Below are 7003 nucleotides of genomic sequence, written 5' to 3' on the forward strand. Positions count from 1 at the left end.
GTATAGATGTTGCCAATGTGAACCAACAGTTTGGTCCTGGATCAGCCTGCAGGGGTAGGAGTCTGTTATCACAGTTACCAGTAACTCTTGCAGAGCTGCTGTCCACAAAATAAGAGTATAGCTGTGCTCTGTGAGTCCAAGCCCCCACAAGCTTAAGGAGAGAATGAAGGAAAATGTATTTCCTTTCATTAAGTGCAGAAGAAGCCTCTGGTGGCAATGCTTTTTATATTAGTGGTGTCCCCAGAGAGGTTCAAACACATAAACCCACAACATGCTCCTCCTGTTTGTGTGATGGAGTACTGTGTTGACAGACTGGAAGAGAATTACTGACAAATGCTACCATGTGGACTCTCACAGTGATGCCATGTATTGATTTCCATCTGGTGATGATGTGCACTTTTGCGATTGCATTGACACTATTCTCCCTCTTAAGAATCTGCAGACTGAGTTTTTGAGTGAAAAGAATTAGCATTGTTTATTATTTACTCAGTACTAGAGGAGGTCTGCAACTTTATGGGCCCTTACAGTGAGAAAAAAAAATGATCACAGGTCCCTGTCCCAAAGCCCTTAGCAAGAAGAATTAGACCTGACAGAGAGAGGCAGGCAAACCCTGGGAAGATGGGAAGATGAGTTCCAAGAGCAACAACACATGACAAATGATATATAGATAACTCCTTATTGCCTGTGCGTCAATTTGAAGAACAGTAATGGCTCTACATGAGGTAAAATACATCTAGCACTGATTAGAGGGAGCAAGATGCCCTCCCAGGTTGTCCTCTGCCAACACATCCTGTGCTGAGTATCTGTAAGTAAATAAGAAAATCCCCCAGCTTTGGGAATTGTGGTAGATCACACAAGTATCTGAAGTGTGGGCTGAACTTTTCAAGACCTTGAGAGAGGAACAGTCTTTGATTTCAGGGAAATATGATACCTCCTCAAAGAAAGGGTCACATTCTTTGAAATGCGAGATATGGACAACTGAGGAGATGTTGGCCAACAACAACAGGACATGAATGCCAACATGTCCTGAGGGGAATAAAGGCAGTAAATTTGAGTTCCAGAGGTTTGCCATGGGACTTTTTCTAAACCCCCATTTGCCAGCAAATTCAATGTCTCTTAGAAACAGACCTGCAGAGGTGTGAAAATGTGCTGGTACTCATGAGAAGCACAGACTGCCACCTTTCTTTGAACAAAGGTTTATCTTGGTAAAGGCAGTGGCATTAGTAGAGAATATTTATTTTGCTCCAAGGCATGTGATTTGATATCTTACAGGACCTTAGTTAAGACACAATTACTTTGCAGCATATAGAAATAGTAAGGCATGTACTAAACCTACCAACATATGTTCCAGTGACAGCTTTCAACATAATGTTATTGACTGGGAAGCATTATCGTAAATAGGACCATTATTAGCAAGATGCTTTAGAAAATTGATTATTAGTCCAATAAGGTTTAATATTTTCAGTAATAACCTAGGTGACACAAAATCTCTGATATAGGGATCTTCTGGTAGTATACAAATAACTGAGAGAGTAAAGAAGAAAGAGAACAGTTTGGATTGGGGAGGGGGTTACAAGCAGTATCCACTTAAATTATCACAATGTAATATGTGCATTTTACTAGAGGCAAGTGAAACTTGTCACACCAGGCAATAAAGGCTGAGATTCAACTCTGCCCATCTCCTGCCCCTAAAAGGCATTTAAAGTAAGAGCACAGTAGCCCTAGGCTTCCTCTATAGTCAATGAAGAAAAGATGGCACCTCCAGCAGGAAAATCTGACTGAAGTTTGAAGGGTTGAAGCCAAGGCCCTGTGTTTAGGGTGAAAAATCTCTCTTGCAAATCTGTGCATGAAGAACAGCAAATTAACCACCTCAGCATGAGATCTCAGTGCAGTGTTTGGTGACTAATATGATACTCAGGTGTAAAAAAAGGCTTTACCAAACAGAAACAGAGAAGTGGTTTTGTCCCTGAGCTGGCCACTATTAAACTCATTAGAAGAATTATGTCTTCAGTCTTGGCATCCCCAGTTCAGGAAGGATATGGACATCTCAGTGTTCAAACAAAGCTACAAAAATGACCTTGCAAGAGAAAGCAAGTCTTGTAATGCTACGAGTATAAGCCTTTAATCTGCTGCAATTAGTCAAAATGTGACTTGGTATTTTTATATGTAGGTACTTTTGTACGGAAAAGACGCCTTACAGACTTTTCAAGTCTTTCACAAATAGACACAAAAAGATTCAGAGAGAATTCAAGCTGATGTTAAACAAATGCAACTGTGAAGCAGGATATGATTTCCTCACTGTGCGGGTAGTTAATATTAGACATGTAATGAAATCACAAAACATTTGGAGTTTGTCAGACACAAACTGACATTTTAGCACTTTGGCACACATGATTATATGGGAGTGCTTAGGTTTAAAAGCATGTGCTTGGACAGTTACTGCAGAGCAGCTGATGCATGGTAACTCATCAACTGAAGTTAACCTGTTCTTGGATCAATATACTTCATAAAACATTCACTCTGCAGCAGCTCCTATAAAAACATTTTGCAACCTAACTATACCCGAGAGGAAAAATACAGAGATTCACCACAATGTGTTCTTACCTAGGGATCAAAGAAATAGAAGCTTACACTAGAAATAATGGGATATTTAGAAGAGGAGAAAAATCAAGCTTCACATCTTTATGTCAAAGCAGTAAAAGTCACATATGTAGGATGAGGATGGACAGCTCCATTACTCCAGGCTCAGTCTTCTGAACTGCAGAAGCTCTACATTCTTCTGAAAACCTCAAACTTAATTTTGTGATTTAGATATCCTCATAAACACTAAAATAATGTCAGCCTGAAGAAGCAGCTGTGACGGATGGGATCTCTCCTTTGTTTGAACCAGTGGTCTAGCAAAACCTAAAGGCATTTATTTCAGTGGCAGTTGGTGCATCCTTACAATTACCCCAGCAACAAATGCCAGTATTACATGCTTCCCTCTGTGCTTGGGCTGCTTCTTAAGCCTCCTCAAGCCCTACAAACCCTTCCTATTCTCTTCCTCCATGGCTGAGCCTCCAGCTTTATTTTGGATAATCTCAACAAAACAGTTCCACATTCACTACACATAAATCTGTGCAAGCTGATCATGCAGGGACAACATAAAATAAATGGAATTGAATACCAAGATGAGGAGAGGACACACAGAGGAGATTGTACTTGAGTGTATTATTCATTTCCATATTTAATTCATTATGTTTCTTCTTCATTTTTTTTTTCCCTTTTCCCCCCTCCCTTCAATTTATACGGAGCTGCAACACATTTTCCAGCCTGCTGTGCTGGAATGCTGCAGTGTCAAGGGACTTTGCAGTTAAATGTAAGACCTTGTTGTTGTATTGTGCACTGGGCCTTCGTCCTCAGGAAGCCGACAGCTCCAAGTTAGATAACAACTGGTAAATCATCATCTTTGCTAAGTGTTTGCAAAGGCAGGTAGGGGGGCAGGAAGGAGCTTTCTTTAGAGCAGGAAAAGAAAGAAACATCTCTCTTAAGGGATTAAGGACTTCTCTGACCATCCATCTTTTAAGTCGCCTCCTAAATCTTTGTTTTTTCTGATACCAGTATTTCTTGACCTTTTTTTTTTGAGCTGGGAGAAGATATCTATCTGAGGGCTCTCAGCAGGGTGGGAAGGGCAGAAGTGATGTGAATCAGAAAGAGGCAAGGATACCTTTCCAGGGGAGTGAGGGGGAAGAAATCCAGAAGCCAATTTCCTTTTGTATTTCAACAATGATCATTCATTATTCTCTAAGGGTTAACCTTGCCTGGAAAGCCCATGGGAGGAAGTGTACACTGGTTGGTTGCAGGGACCGGATAGAATGACTTAATAGAACATGTTTTCTTTTCTAGCCCTGATTCCCATGATTTTGTAATAAGCCAACCTTGAATCAGCTAGTGAAATTTCTGTATTCTCTAACACTGCTCTAAATTCACCCTCATGTTTCTGGAATGACCTGAAATTTCACATTCTCCCCCTACATGCAGAGAAAGCTGCTGACTTCAATCCCCTGCCTAGGAGACAATGCTGTGCTTCTCACACCTCTGCTTCAGCCCTGAGCAGTTTCTACCTCAACCCAGCTGATGTTCCATATGAGCACTGGTAACTCTTTTTTCTTTATTCATCAGTGTATGAAGTAATATAGTCCCATGGTGGCATGTTGATGCATGTAGAAGAGAAAAACAAAATACTTAATCCTAGCCAGATGAAAGGAAGGGAAAAAACAAAACAATGATCATGAGTTCCTCCAAACTCCTGCTTGGTAAATTTTCCTTCTGAAGCCAGCTGTTTGACAGATGGCTTTAAAAGTGAAGTTGTGTTCCCTACTCTTAGATAGGCTGATGGTCTCATTCTGTTTGTTCTTTTTTGGGTTGGAAAACTGCAGAGACAACTGGGTGGAAGTCACTGTTCTTCAGGTTCACAACTTCATTGTACAGCAAAAACCCCACTGAGTGACATAGGGTGTGCTGAGGATAGAACTGCCTAGGTCTGAAAGCAAATTAGGATGGAGAGGAGAGGCAAGTCTGGACAGGGCTTTTTCAATAGCCTTTCCTTGTCTTGCAATGTCCACAACCTTAACTTCTGTATGGTAGGAGGTTCAGTGAGAACCAAGATTTCAGTCAGCCTTCAAAATTTTGTTATTCTGTGAGATCAGTAGGTTGTGGGTTTTTTTCCAGTATCTCTGATTTTTCTTTGCACCCCTTCCAGCTCCCATCCCCTAGCCATACTTCCTGACATGTAGAAGAGAGAATTTCTAACCCTCCAAACATTTTTCAAGCTAGCAAATCTAGTTATATCAGTTACTATACTTTATTTCAATAATTCCAGGATGTTCTGCTTTGGTCTTGGAATTTAAACTCAGCAGGGTCCCAGACAGTGTCAGTCTCTGTTCTCTTCCCTTTCCATTACCTCCATACAGTTGTCCAGGTTCTTTACCCTCTTCATGGCCTCCTCCCATTCCCAAAAGTCCTCCTAACAGCTCTATTTCTTATGGAAACTCTGAATAACTATCTTTCTCCACACCTTCCCTTAACATTCTCCTCCTCCTCCTCAACAGATCCCCACAATTTTGGTTGAAGAGACAGTTAACCCTAACCATCCATAATTCCACCAACAGCTGCCTGCTCTTTCCTGCTCATGGAGGCTGCTTTGCTGCAAATGCCAGTGTTTGTGGTTCACCTGAGGAGATCACCAGCTATTCAAGGTAGGAATATCTGCTTCATATGCACCATGAAGGTGCAAGGGGCTTGCCCCAGGCATGAGAATCCTTTAGATTCATATTTCTACTAACCACGGTAAGGTGAACCATCACTTGGGTAACAGTAAAAGAAGGGGAGTAAAAAAGAGAGAAGGTTACCATATCACTGGGTTTGGCTTCTCTCTTCAACCTGACAGTCAGTCCTGGACAAGCACTTTTCTGAACCTGGTGCATCTTCTCCAGCTTTCTAGTCTTTTCAGGGCAAAGACAATTACTTTGTGTTTCCATGTCAACTGTCCTACCCAAAAGACAGTTCTGGGTCAGTAAACATCATTGTAGGACTAGCACTCATTATGGAGACAGAAGGGACAGAGAGCAGGAGGGGGGGGAAAAAATGGCACACATAGTGAGTGTCTGTGGGATGAAGAACAGACAAGGGTGAAGAACAATGGAAAAGACATGGTGGAAAACAATCAGCACAGCCTGAACGGGTCTGCTCGCTCAGTGTCATACAGGGACAGATAAGAGCAGCTGTATGGCAAGCCAAGAGCATTCACTGCCCTCCAAGGAAAGACAACACCTGACATGATGGAAGACTACAGATCTGACACCTCTCTGGCTTTCACTGCACACAGGATTTTTTAAACTGCAATACATTTCTAATTTATTGGCCACTGGAATCAAGAAGACACTGAAGTGAGCCACCCCACACCCACACACACTTTCATTACGTTTCCATACTCTAGTTCCAAAAGTCTCTCATAATTATGGGGAAAGAAACTGCAAATCTCTTCAAGAATATTATATGACAGTGAGAGTTATGACAGAAGAAGTGTTTCTAGATGGCACTTATCACACTTTTAAACTCATCCTCCATACTAATAAACAACGTATTTTCTTGCTTGTGTGCTCTGACAGAGCAGAGTCACATTCTGACCAGTGAATCCTGGTTTTCCTTCAGTTGACCCACATACAGTTTACTGGATGAAAGTCTATTGCAAAGTAATGCAAAAGTTACATGGGATCAGCTGTGCTTAAAAGCTTTGTGAGAGAAGTGTATTTTCCAGGAAATGCCTGAGTTAGCTCGGTTGGTGAGAGCATGGTGTTAATAATGCCAAGGTTGTAGGTTCGATCCCCATATGGGCCATTCACTTATGAGTTGGACTCAATGATCCTTGTGGGTCCCTTCCAACTCAGAATGTTCTGTGATTCTGAAAGGTGATACGAAGGTTCTTTAGCGTGCAAAGGATTTGCTCCAAAGCCCACTGAAGCTGCTGGAAGGACTTAGGTTGATTCCAACAGTCTTTGGATCAGAACCAAGGGGGGAAGAACTGGCGCCAGGCATAGAGGGTAACATAAAAGAAGGCACAGAAAGTAAATTTCAGATTTATATACGGCAGGAGAAGTCCTAGCCATACTGTAAATTGTTAAAAGATACTGCTGTGGATCTGTTGTGTAAATGGTAGAGTGGTGAGATGTCCCGGATCCAAACCTTGTCCATCACACTGTGACTCATACAGAGATACTACAAGTCACAGCACACGCACCTCAACCAGGAGAAAAGAAACTATGCCTCATAAGAAGGAAAATAATCTCCTGTGTCTACGAGATGGTGTCTCTGCCGAGATAGCCAGTGCACACCAGCTGTTATGTTTTTCATCTGTTGTTCCACACTGACATACTCATTTATTACAGACCACTGCCATCAGATGCCAACAGCTGCAGCTCATCGGCCTACGGTTCTTTCTGATGAAGTGCTTTTCAGATCAGAA

Source organism: Parus major, chromosome 5 (genome assembly GCF_001522545.3).
Source record: "Parus major isolate Abel chromosome 5, Parus_major1.1, whole genome shotgun sequence".
Lineage (NCBI taxonomy): Eukaryota > Metazoa > Chordata > Aves > Passeriformes > Paridae > Parus > Parus major.